The sequence below is a fragment of the Rattus norvegicus genome, chromosome 6 (genome assembly GCF_036323735.1).
Source record: "Rattus norvegicus strain BN/NHsdMcwi chromosome 6, GRCr8, whole genome shotgun sequence".
NCBI lineage: Eukaryota > Metazoa > Chordata > Mammalia > Rodentia > Muridae > Rattus > Rattus norvegicus.
In genome coordinates this window covers 37592745-37606848 of record NC_086024.1, presented here as the reverse complement: position 1 = coordinate 37606848, position 14104 = coordinate 37592745, and the positions used below count along the sequence as shown (strand labels likewise).

Genomic DNA, 14104 nt, shown 5'->3' with positions numbered 1-14104 from the left:
TTATGATTCAGGACAATAGCAAATTTGCAATTATGAAGCAGCAACAAAATAATTTTATAGTTGAGGTCATCAAGACATGAGGAACTGTATTAAAGGGTGGCAGCATTAGGAAGGATGAGAACCACTGCTTTAAATACTGCTAGTTGGCTACACAGAGAGAAGCTTCTGAACTGAGGGATGAGCCCACAGTGTGGCAAGCTGAATCTAGAAAAGAGCAATTACAAGGTCTCCATGGGTTTGTTTCAAGTTTTCAAAAGGACATCATCATATAGGTCTCTACTTTCCAGTAGATTAGAAGGTAATTTATCATCCTTAATGATTTCCTAATTTTCCTTTATAGTAGGATCCATAAATTAGACAATATGTTAATAAGGACCATTAAGGGAGTTTCTTCAGGTTTTCATTAAGCAGAAATTAGAATTGGCAGGCCAAAGCCTGTGGCATTTTATTTTCGGGTCAGAATTCCCACAAACAGCTTTCACTGATTTATTAACAAAGAAGTTCCCTCAAGACCTTACTAATAACAGTATTTCCCTTCAACCCAATCTGTTCGCCTGGTAAACTAGGATTCCTCACTTTTCAATTAGCAAATTTCTTAATTAATGAATTAATCTCTTATATCTCTTCCTGTGCTTATAGCCACGTTGGGTTTCTCTTGCTTTCTTTCTAAAAATTAACTGTTTGATTTGTCCAACAGTCTGTGTAGGATTGGTTTTCTCTGTCTTTTCTAAAATGATTTATTGTTTTTATTTGATGTGTGTGACTGTTTTGTCCGCATATGTGTATGTGCAGGCAATATCCACTGAGGCCAGAAGAAGATGTAAAATTCTCCAGAACTGGGGTTACAGATAGTGATGAGCCACCACGCCGATGCTGGGAATTGAACCTGCATCCTCTGCAAGAGCAGCAAGTGCTCTTTATCATTGATGCATCTTCCAGGTTCTCCCCCCTCCCCTCTCTCTCTCTCTCTCTCTCTCTCTCTCTCTCTCTCTCTCTCTCTCTCTCTCTCTCTCTCTCCTTGTGTCTTACAAAGGCCTAATGTATTCTGGCATATTAATTCTGTCACAAATGTTACAAAGATCATTCCAAGTTCGTCACCTGGCTTCAAAATTTAATAGTATTTTTATAAAACAGAGGGCTTATTAAATAAAATTTTCATATCAGTAATCTATAGAGGGTTTCTTGCAATTAAATAATTGGATATTCTTAAGTCAGACCTGTGTACTCCTACATAACCTGTGTGCAATGCAGCCTTCCTCCATGAGCACTGAGCTAAACTCTGAGGACAATCAGACATTGACTAGATGTCTTCCATGACCCTGTACCTTCAATATCTATACTTTTCCCCTTCTCAGCCTCTTCCATTTGGCCCAAAAGCTCTCACTGAGCCATGATCGAAGCCACTTGCACAGTAACTCCCTTCCTAAAGCCTCTGCCTTTGAAAGGTAATCTGTATCCAGATGGATCCACAGGCTTAGTTTTAGCACTGAGATTTGGCCCTCTGCCATCTTCCATTTGTTTGAATAAACCTTATGGCCGCCAAGCACCTGGAATAGGTTGGGCCTGTATTCAATGGCAAAAACCATTGACCTGTCTCCCTGGTTGATGGCAGGGTTTCTCTGTACTACTCTAAAAAGGCAAAAATGACAGAAAGGCAGAAGTAGTCAGGACAGCAAGGGGAAAGCCCAGAACAGGGCACTGCCAGCTCAAGGTCTTGTCCTAGCCTTATCATGACTTTAGCAAATGGAGGTTGTCATCTGTGAGTAGGCCCAGCCCTCTAAAGACCAAGCCCAATGACTGCCAAACCTCAACGGCCTCCAAGTGCACCGTGGCCAGAGCCCACTCGAAGAGATGACTTCACCAGCAGCGGGTAGAGCCAAGAACCAAAATACTTTGTCTTCTGCTGTTTATTTTTAAATCATGATTATGTGTTCCCTCTTTTTTTCAGGGACATCAAACATGTAGTAACATTGTGCAGAGATTTCTGGGGCCCTGGCTATTGGCTCAAGCACAGAAGAGATGTCAGGCAGGTGCTGGGAACAGCATATCCATGGCAAATGTTCAAAGGGCTGACCACACTTGGCGAGACTTGCTATCCAAGAATTGTGTCTAGTCCCGGGGCCATGATCATCTGGGAACAGTCACAGAGAACATGGTTCCCTAGGCCCGAGAACAGTGCTCCACCTGCTGCCTTCTGAACACAAAGCTGAGAACAGAAAATGTTATTGGCATCATCCTTGGCTTTGTCTCCTTTTCAGATCCATTTTTTTACCTCATTTGTATTCATCCTGGCTCTTTGAGACACATACCTTCAAGAAATACTACCCATTTTTCACTCCCATTCACTATTACACCTACCAACCTTCTGGATATTCTTCTCATTCCTCAAAGATTTCAACAACTGTCTAGCAATGATCTCTACCAATCTGAGTTGTTAAGAGACTTCAATGTCTCCAAGTGCAACCTAGCCAGATCTACTTCCTTGACCATAAGTTTGATAACAATCCTCACCTCCTCTCCACTCTATTGAATTTCTATATCGGTCTTAGTGTTATATGTTGCTGCGATAAAATACTCTGACAGAAGAAGATTAGGGGAGAAAAATATTTACTCTGCCTTACAGTTCAGCATGGCAAAAAACCAAGATAGCAAGAGCTTGAAGCAGCTGATCATACCATACCATATTCACAAGCAGAAAGTGAGTTTTCTTGCCTTGCGAAGGTCCCAGACCAACCTAGAGAATAGTTCTACCCACAGTGGGCATATCTTTCCCCCTCAATTAACTTGATTAAGATAATCCCACAAGGTAATCCCACAGCCAACTAGACCTATGTTATCCCTCATAGGTGTGCCCAGAGAATAGTCTCCTAAGTGATTCCTGGCCCTGTCATGTTGGTAATTGGTATTAATCATCATAACACTCCAGGGTTTGTCTTTAGTCTTTGACTAAAGACCACCATTTTCTTAACAGGTTTTTAATAGGACCCAGCACAAACTGATTCTTGTCATTTTTCATTACCAACAACTCATTCCAAGCCAAGTAGAGTAATGCTGATCACTTGTGTGGTGGCATTATTTTCTCCATGAAGTCTTCCAGAAGCCTCTGAGTGTAGCAGAGAAGAGAAAGTAAACAAGAAGGACAAGGAGAAGGAGGAAGACAAGGAGGAGGTGGTACAAGAAGCAGAGAAACCACTAGTCCACACAAACATCATTGCAACAAACTAAGAATCCTACGCCTGTATTCAGGCAAAGCCTGTATTAAACCATTCAAATGTTGTTGTCAGAACTATATTCCCACTGAATCTTGGTTCTATTAGATTCTCTGTTGTCCCCACTCTCAAGCACTGTTTGAACTAGCAATGTAGTTACCAGTGGCTCTTAGTTATCAGCCTACCAGCCTACCACCCTGATATTTCCAGAAGAAATCTCAAGACTGCTTTTGATTCCCTCTCTTGACCCATTCATCCATCTTGAACCCACCCCAGGGGCCAGCAAAATTGAATAAGCAAGCCAAGCCTTTCTTCACCACATGTTCACTCTGAGAGCCTAAAGGTGGTTGGTCTGAAAGTCAGCTACCAGCTCCAGCTGAAGCATAGAACTAAATTCACAGAACTAAGGCTGGGGAAGGAGGAATCCCCCAGATGAAGGCTGAACTGTGAGATGAGTGGTAGGGATGGAACAATAGCAGTCCAGTATACTCCTGTGTGACAACCAGGTTGCTTCGGCAGGGACGATAGACCCTCAGCTTCCACCAAAGATGCATTCTTAAGTGTTTTATGAACCTAACAAAGTCAAAGTTATGGTCATTTGTAACTGGAGGCTGGCTTTCTTGTAACCATTGGGTTTATTTCTATCTTCCTATTAGCTCTCTTCCACTGAGCCCTTTTGAACCAGTTAGAGAAGTTATGGAAATCGTCCTAGGAAATGCCTCACCCTGTCTCCATACAGACGGCAGGATGAGTGCATTTATACTCTTCACACAGCTTCTGCTGACTTAAACATCCCATCTCAGGAGTTGGCCAAAATCTCTGCAAATACTCATTTTCTTAACCCACTTGAGTTTCCCTACGTGTCGATCACCGGCAGTGGCTTTGGCATTCTTTGGCGGTCATTGTTTTTCATATATGAGCCAGGTTTTAATCACTTCATCACAGTTACAGTGCCCATAATGATGGCTAGCAAACACAAGGACAGTCCTGAGTTGCAGACACTGGACTGGGTACCAAAGGTCAGCAGTTGAGACACCGGTGACTCCTGCCACCTGGCATTGACTGAGCCTTCTGATATTGGGTCCTCCCCTATCTTTCTTTGATCCTGAGTGCTGGTGGGGCTTCACTCCGTACTGACAACTGGAGCCTATAATTTGAGTCTAAACCAATTACATCATCATAGTCTTGGTCTCCTTACTGTGATGAAAACTATCATTTGGAGACGGAGATGAGACCGAGTCCAAGTCAGTGATGCAGTAAGACATGGACTAAGGAATCTAGGAAAGAGACTGCTGCTATGTCCTGCCAGACTCAAATCTGAGTGAATGTTAGCCCTTTAAGTCCCTAATAGAGGCTCCCGCCTAAGATAGGTTTGGGGGATTTAAAGCTGTGTATGTTTCTAGTTCTTGCGCTCTGCTTTGTACTTGCATTTGAAGACGTGCATCTGCAGCATGCTACTCCGGCTGCGATGCCTCCATACCATAGTGGACTCTCTATCCATAAGCCAAAATAAACCTCTCTTCTTTGAGTTGCCCTCGGCCATGGTGTTTTTATCACACCAACAGCAAAGTAACTAGTACAGACAGACAAGGAGACGCTGGGTCTCTGTAACAGTGACTAAGCAGAGTCCTCTGCAAAGTCAAGCCTGCAACTGTCTCAATCTCTGCCCTCTCAGGGAAGAATCATGATCGGTTCCCTCTCTGCTTAAGCTAAATTGGTCTGAGCTCAGTGTCCCCTCTGGCCTCACCAGGCAAGGTCAGAGATCCGATCACATTGATCAAGGACTCACAGGACCTTAAAGTCTCTCCCGATCATTTCTTAGAATTCCCTTACACCATTGGAGAGAGCCTTGGCTGCTGTTCTAGTTTCCTTTCTGTTGCTATGGTAAAATGCTGTGACCAAAAGCAACTTAGGGAGGAAAAGGTGTATTTGGCTTGCACTTCTAGGTCACAGTCCATTATTGAAAGAAGACAGGGCAAGAACTCATGGCAGGAACCCAAAGCCAGGATTGAGTCCATGCAGCATCACCTCTGGGTAGGGAACTCAGGAACAAGGAAATGTGGCAGGAACAATGAAGGAACACTTGTGGATGGTTTGCTCACCAGCTCACTCTCTGGTTCATACATAGCTAGCTTTGACAATCTCCTCCAGGACCACTAGATTTACACAGAGAAGCCATGTCCTTAAAATGTGCAGCTCAGGAAAACAGGGGAAGGCAGACTGGAGAGACAAACCAAAGGATCTTGACCTAGGTGTTCAAGTAGGGAACAAGGAAGATGCACCCTGGGGAGGAAAAGAAATTCTTTAGTGATCAATGGAAAAGAACTTGCAGGGTTTGAACTCAAACCCAGGAGTCTACAATGCTGCCCTTGTTTGTCCACTTCCTTTGTTAGTGAACTGGGTACAATGTAGAAAAGGTCAAGCATGTTTGTACTTTCGTGATGCTATCCCTTCACTGTCAAGTTTGACTGTACTCCCAGATAATTAGCCAAAGGCAAGATCTGTGTGCTAGCAATCATGGCCCCACATGAGCACCAGATTCCAAGAGTCACAGTGATGTGAGCTGGCATAGAACAGGGCCCTTACACCACTGCAGCCTTCCTCCCCAGTGAAGAAAATCAACATGCTAGGTGGTTAAAATGTGGTTTTGATCCTCCAGGTTTGAATCATATGCTTTCAGACTCATACACACTCCAACCTCTAGAACCAAAATTCTACAGTTTTTTTTCATGTTTTAGTATGTCTATTCCTTTCACAGTGCATTGTACTTTTATCAATTAATAATTAAGATTATGGGTGTATGACACATGCCTTTAATATTAGCACAAAGAGGGAGAGGCAGGAGGATCTCTGTGAGTTCAAGACCAGCCTGGACATAGTGAGTTCCAGGACAGCTGGGGCCAAATTTAGAGACCTGATCTAAAAACAAACAAGCAAGCATAAAAGGCCTATTTGTCTTACTTTCATCATCGCAGAAATCTCTTGCTTGATTCTATAGTCTGGTTTTCCTCTTATTCCTTAGGATTGATGCTTTTTGAACTAAACTTGACCCAACACTGGATCACATTTCAGACTGTTCAATAAAAGGAACCCCAGTTTGGAAGTAGATGGCTCTGGCTCAGAATCCTATACTGATGGGCTGAGCTGGTGGGCAGCTGGTAGGCAGCTGGTGGGCAGCTAGTGGGCTGAGCTGGTGGGCTGAGCTGGTAGGCAGCTGTTGGGCAGCTGCTGGGTAGCTGGTAGGCAGCTGGTGGGTAAATGGTAGGCAGCTGGTGGGCAGCTGGTAGGTAGGCAAAAGCTGAGTTTGTCTTCCTGCTTCTCTGAACTTCGGGAGCTCTTTCCAAGGCCCACATCATCAGAACCACTGCAAGCATAAAATACCCTCCTAGGGGCTAGAAAGATATCTCAGTGATTAACAATACTTGCTACCAAGCCTGAATCCCCAAGTTCGATCCCCAGAACCCACAGAGCAGAAGAAAAGAACCAGCTCCTAGAAGTTGTACCCTGGCTTCCCCACACACCATGACATACCCACACCCACACATGTATGTTTAAAAAAGGTAAAATTTTTAAAACACAATCCTTTTTTCCCTGACCTGTGGCCCAATCCTCATGAGACTAACTCTTCCAGCTCTCACTCCAGGGATAACTCCACTTCCAGGTAATGGAAAGAGATGTTCTTGCGCTGGGAGTCAGGAAACCACAGTTGAAATTGAACTGTCTGCCTTCCTCAGATGTGAGAAATGAAGAACAAGGAGAAAAGAGAAGTCAGAGATGCTTCGGGATGATTGCCAACAGTGTTTCCCACCCTGCAATTGCTTAAAGTGGGAGCATCTCAGGGTGGGGAGGGGACTGGCCACATGGTCTTGATTTACTAAACATTCATCAAACTGGTGCCCTTTTAGACATATTGAATAGCCAATGGGTGAGGGCCTTTCCCTTCAATTCTGGGCTGGCTAGAAGCCAGGAGAGACATCCTGGAACAGCATCATATGCACCACCCCCTCCACAGAGCTCTTTGTGCTTGGTTCGATCTCCCACAGAGGATTGCACATGATGGATGTGGTGACATGTAACATTTTCAGTCAAAATCCAAATGGAATCCTCACACTCAGCTCAGGAGTGATGGACACACGTGTGTGACCAAAGGTACAGATGACAATGTAGACAGCCTGTTTATGTGTGTCACTTACACACACACACACACTTTCTCTTAGGATTTATCATCATAAAAAAAGCATTTATGCTAAGAATTAATGTCTTTTCTATTCCCTCGTATGGATACAGAGTGAGAACAATGGTGCATGCTCACTGTGGCCCATCTGTATGCAGAGGACAGTCTGAGCTCACAGACAACCTGCACTGTGAAAGAGTTTGAAGCTGGCACATATGCACCTGTGTGTGTGTGTGTGTGTGTGTGTGTGTGTGTGTGTGTGTGTGTGTGTGAGAGAGAGAGAGAGAGAGAGAGAGACAGAGACAGAGATAGAGACAGACAGAGACAGAGACAGACAGAGACACAGACAGACAGAGACACAGACAGACAGAGACACAGACAGACAGAGACACAGACAGACAGAGATCAGACATGTGCCATGAAGTCAAAGCCTTTGGATACACAGAGATGGTGCAAAGCCTTTTGAAGGCCCCAGAAATTTCCACCTGTGAGTGACTATTATATGATTAACTCTGTGAAACAAAAGTAGGGTCGGGGCCAAATGATTGACAGTCTCCTTCCTAATAGGAATTCTTCAGACACTCTTAGAAAGTCAGCAAAGACAGAAACCAGCAGAGCCTAGCACCAAGACACATTTTCCAACCAAAGTACCCTCAGAATAATGTCTTTTTTCTGTCAATTCATCAGATCCCATTATCTACCTTTTGAATAGAGCAATGAGTCTTCTGTTCTGGCTAGGAACACCTCTCCACAGATGACCAGCCTAGCACACTCCCAGTCAACTCAGTGACTATCTTGGGGATGTAATGTGGATGATGCAAGGGATACTCCAGGGCTCTCGAGAATTTTGTCTGTGCCCCACACAGTAAACCCAGAAGACCCAATATGAACACTGAAGTGTTGGACATCCCTGAAAGAAACCTCTCTTAGGGAGGGGGCATCATGTCAACATGGAAGATGTTTGCATTTTCTAATTGGAAAACATGCCAATAATTAAAGCACAAAAAGCCACCCCCAGTCACTGTTCCCCAACACACAAACCAGTGAATTCTAGAGTATGTCACTGTCCAGAAAAGGGGGAGGAGGGCTTGCTGCTTCCCTGATCACCATCACCCAGCTATAGTCACTTGAAGGAGCACCCTGGGGGTGGCGGGTAAACTGAAAAAAAAATGCTCTAGGAGGCGTGGAATCCAATACCTCATTTTTCAAGTGGGAAATGAAGGTCCAGAGAAAAGAAGACCTCTCCAATTCATGCTCAGCAGTCCAGCAACAAAGAATATACCTCAGGCAACTAGCAGCCTTCACTCTAGCCCAAAGTCCTTCCTAATAGGAATTCTTCAGACACTCTTAGAAAGTCAGCAAAGACAGAAACCAGCAGAGCCTAGCACCAAGACACATTTTCCAACCAAAGTACCCTCAGAATAATGTCTTTTTTCTGTCAATTCATCAGATCCCATTATCTACCTTTTGAATAGAGCAATGAGTCTTCTGTTCTGGCTAGGAACACCTCTCCACAGATGACCAGCCTAGCACACTCCCAGTCAACTCAGTGACTATCTTGGGGATGTAATGTGGATGATGCAAGGGATACTCCAGGGCTCTCGAGAATTTTGTCTGTGCCCCACACAGTAAACCCAGAAGACCCAATATGAACACTGAAGGGTTGGACATCCCTGAAAGAAACCTCTCTTAGGGAGGGGGCATCATGTCAACATGGAAGATGTTTGCATTTTCTAATTGGAAAACATGCCAATAATTAAAGCACAAAAAGCCACCCCCAGTCACTGTTCCCCAACACACAAACCAGTGAATTCTAGAGTATGTCACTGTCCAGAAAAGGGGGAGGAGGGCTTGCTGCTTCCCTGATCACCATCACCCAGCTATAGTCACTTGAAGGAGCACCCTGGGGGTGGCGGGTAAACTGAAAAAAAAATGCTCTAGGAGGCGTGGAATCCAATACCTCATTTTTCAAGTGGGAAATGAAGGTCCAGAGAAAAGAAGACCTCTCCAATTCATGCTCAGCAGTCCAGCAACAAAGAATATACCTCAGGCAACTAGCAGCCTTCACTCTAGCCCAAAGTCCACTGCACTAAAAATCTTGAAAGACTAGGACTAGAAATCTTACTGGTAAAATAAAAATTCTGTGGTGAAATGAGAATCAAATGAGACACTACATAAAAGAATCCACCATGAATGGGAGCTTGATAAATACCCACCCTGCCGCCTTTACTCCTATCTTCTTCTACCTCGGTGCACAGACTTGGCTGCTTCTAGACCCATTGCCTTGCTGCTTCTTTGGAATTCTGGCCTCGAATGAATGGTCATTCCAGAGGCTGGCCGTGTCTTGCTGAGTACTGTGGTTCCTGTGGTACCCAACATTCCAGGGATTGCAGAGAGACTCCTAATTGCCAGAAATCCAAACCTACTTGACCTTCCCTGTCCCTGTCAAGACAACAACATCAATGGGAGACTCCTCTTTATTTACCGTCATGGTGGGCCTCCCTGAGAAGGGGTCAGGACTATCTGTTTCACAGCATCGTGCACAGGTATGGCTAAGGGTGGGGCGCCTAGGAAGGATCTCTGCTGTTTGTAGGTCCTTTTTTTTTTTTTTTTTTAGTTAAAAATTCCTTAATTTTTTATTCCTGGTACCACTACCACAATTTACAGGGCAATATACATGATGTAATGAGAAGAAAAAGAAAAAGGCAAAGCTACAACAGATAAGACCTCAGGATGTACATCTACTTGACACTACTTGCATTAGTCAATGGTTGCATTTTTGCAAACTGTGGCTGTGACAACCTTGAACAAGAAGGGCTTCCCGTCTAAGCTGCAGTGACTTTTCTGACTATGGATCACCATTCCTTCTGTGGCAGATTTTTACAGTTCCTCTAATGCCTTTAGGATGATTGTCTCAAAGTAACCTGCAGCTTTCCTGACAACTCCTCGCTCTCTCTACTGCTAAGAACTGTAGCTGTTTGTTTCTGTTTTATTTTAAAACCATCTTCTACCATATCCACCACTTCTACCTCCAGATCCATAGCCACCACCATAGGGACTGCCTGAGCTTCTTCCTCCGAAACTGCCCCCTTCATGGGTCCATAATTAGATTGCTGCTGTCCACTATAATTGCCAAAGTCATTATAGTTCCCACCACCACCATAGTTACCTCCACCAAAATTTCCTCCTTCATTGTAACCATCATGTCTTCCTCCACCACCACCAGATCCACCATCTTGGTTTCCATATCCTGGTCCACCACCTCCATAACCTCCTCTACTGTAACCTCGACGACCACCATGCTGCCAGCATCACCTCCAAATCCATTAAATCCACCATCGCCCCCTCCATAACTGCCTCTGCTGCCACCACCTCCACCACCATAGCCTCCTCTTCCACCAAAGTTTCCTCCACGTCCCATAAAGTTGCCAGATCCACCTCCATGTCCTCTCTGTGATCCAGCAGATGGCATCTCTTGTTTAGAATGTTACTCTTTCACTTCACAATTGTGCCCATTAACAGTGTGGTATTTCTGAACAACAATTTATCAACTGTGTCATGATTATCAAAAGTTACAAAAGCAAAGCCTCTCTTTTTCCCACTTTGCCTGTCTTCCATAACTTCTATGGTTTCAATCTTGCCATACTTTTCAAAGTAGTCTCTCAGATTATATTCTTCTGTATCTTCTTTAATGCCACCAACAAAAATTTTCTCCACCATTAAATGGGCACCAGGTATTATAGAATCCTCTCTAGAAACAGCTCTCTTTGGTTCCACCACACATCCAACAACCTTGTGTGGCCGAGCACACATTACAGCACCCACCTCTTCGACACAAGAGTAGGTCACAAAACTAAAGCCTCTGGAACATTTTCTTTGAGGATCTCTCATTACCACACAGTCTGTAAGTGTACCCCATTTCTCAAAATGTTCTCTTAAGCTACCATCTGTGGTTTCAAAGCTCAGACCACCAATAAACAGCTTCCTCAGCTGCTCTGGTTCCTTTGGATCGTGGCCCTCCATTTTGAGACCAGACTCACCTCTTCCAACTCGAGTTTAATATGGGCTGTTGGTAGGTCTTGAAGTAATCCCCTGGGCAGTGGGGACCTGGGACTGTACAAGCTCTCAGAGGGTCTTAGGGGTATCATAATACCGAACGTACACCACATTTCAAGTTATAAGATGTTTCTGAGCTCGGAGCTAGCTAGCTCAAAGGGTTATAACTCCAAGTCAGACCCTAACAATGGATGGATCTCTAACAGAGATCAGACTAGCAATGTCTCTGGTGGAGAGGGATGAAAGGGACTGGTTTCAAAGTCCTTCCAAGACCCAAGTGTTTGCAAGTCCACTAGAGTACCTACCGAGAGTGAAAGATGTTAAGCAGACTCACACCCTCCGCATCACACACTAAGTGTCTTGGTGTTTTTATGGGGTCCTTTCTGTAGACCAAGTGTGACTTTCATCCATTCCCCATCCAAAAAAAAAAAAAAAAAACCTTAGCTGCAACTCTCCATCCAGGATAAGTCAAGCTAAAAATACCTGGTTTCCCTCCCCAACCCAGAAATGGAAACTCACTCTCACTGTGAACCCCACAAGGCAAGCTCCACAGCACTGACCCACTGAGGAAACTAGGCTACCCGCAGGGGGCCACCTGAAATTGGTGCCTGCAAGTGAAGCATTCCAGGCCGGGCCTCCCAGGATGCACACATCTCTGTCCAATCGGTCTCCACACCATTAACAGCGGAGATTTCCCCAGACTGATCCCCCCGCAAGCCCCCCCAACCAACACCGCAGGCTCACTGGGAAGGAGGAAGGTAACTTTCCTGAAACAAAGAAAGTTGTTTTGCCCGCGGAAACCATCAGAACAAAAGTGGGGTGTCTTTGCTCTCAATGGTCTGAAACCTCTGTGCCAGGGTTGGAGAGGGGTATGTGATAAGGTTAAAGAATGAAGTGGGCACAGAAGGACATTCTAGTGTCATCAGTCCTTGGGTAGCAGAAACCAGGGGCACCAAGCCAATATTGTCACTAAGCAGGATTTGTAAATTGCTACCATTCGGCAATGGTCTTCCATTGTATAGGCATCTGCTTTCCTGTTTTCCCCCCACTAACCCTTCAATTATCTCTACAAATGCCTATTAATCAGTTTCTATAAACCAACTGGACAATGGTCACTGTCTGATAAGCCTAGAATTTGAAGATAACTACCATGCCTTGCTGTATACCTCATGCCGGTATCTTCTCCTTGCAATCTTCCGTCTCTTGTTAGCCATTCCTGGATGGAAGCTTAAGATCTCTGCAAAGAGGTGGAAGGCCTTGCTAATTCACCCTCAATGTGGTTTTGTCATGAGGTCATTGAGAACCAAGGCCCTTCTAGTTCCCATGGTTACCTCTGGTGAGTGGAAAGGTGACCCAAAGAAGGTGTGCCCTGTGAAGGCCTGAATAAACTGCATGGCTATCAAGTGCCAGGGAACATAAGAAGCCAAGTACTAGTCAACAAACAGTGCTTTGAATTGCACAGGAGAAAGAAGCTATTCCATGAAGATGCTATCCATCCCTCTGCCTTCCTTCTTACATCATATGGGCAAACATTCTGTCATCTTCTTGGTTTTATGCTGGGATTTTTTGAGATCTGGATGGGATCATCAAAATCCCAACAATGGTCATTTTCTTAGAGGTAAGCTTCCTTGGTGCTTCTTCAGACTATGCTTGATGCAGACAACAGAGCCCTTTAAGAAGTACTGGCAGAGTGGACTATGGAGTCAAGTAGGCAACGCATTAGCAATGTTCTCCCTGACACACCTGTGATGGTTAGGTACTTTATATTTTCAATTTCACACACTGTGGAGAGAGTCTCAATGAGAAATTGTCTAGATCAGGGTGACCTCTATGTTTGTCACGGAATGGGAAGTACCTTGATGAGGTTAATTGATGTTGGACAATCCAACCACTGTAGGCGGCACCATTCCCTACTAAAATATCCTAGACTATATATGGAGCTGAGAAACCAGGCTGAGCATTAGTAAGAATGCATGCATTGATTCTCTGCCCTCTGCATGCGACTGTGGCTACGGTATGTAGCTACCTCAAGTTCTTGCCATTTTCTTTCCCACAGTGATAGACGGTAACCTTGAATCATGAACCAAACAAACCCTCTTTCCTTCAAGGTGCTTTTGTCAAGCTATTTTATGACAGGAACAGGAAATGAAACTAAGGTCCCATCCTCTCCAACTCTGATATGATGGTTTCCGTTCTATCTTGTTATATTTTATTTTGTCATATTTGGTTGTCATTTCTTAGAAACTTGTTCTCTTCTAACGAGAGACAGAAAGAAAGTGGATCGAGAAGGGATGGGTGGTAGGGAAAAACTGGGAAAAATAAGGAGAGTAAACTAAAATCAGGATATATTGTATGAGAAGAGAGTCTATTTTCAATAGATTAAATAAGTAATCAATAATCAATAATAATAGGAAAATAAAAGGGAAAACTTTAAGAGTAGTTTTAAATTTATCTATTTGTAGATAGATGCAGTGTTATGTGAGAAGATCACCCTGGTTTGCAAAGATAAAAACCAAGTGCTAAGGAGATTCGGGGACTGAGGGAAGGAACTCAGCAGGGACCCTGGGATGGGTTGACCTCTGACTGCATGACCGGAGCTCTTTCTGCCAATTTATTCAACCTTCAAGAACACGGGAGGAAAAAACACTGCTCAGGAAGACTGAGA

The 14104-nt window shown here is 44.2% G+C and overlaps 1 pseudogene; it reads right to left on the bottom strand.

Moving 5' to 3' along the window:
• Positions 1–7587: 7587 nt before the first annotated feature.
• On the bottom strand, positions 7588–13589 carry Hnrnpa1-ps37 (heterogeneous nuclear ribonucleoprotein A1, pseudogene 37; annotated as a pseudogene).
• Between the last annotated feature and the right edge of the window lie 515 nt (positions 13590–14104).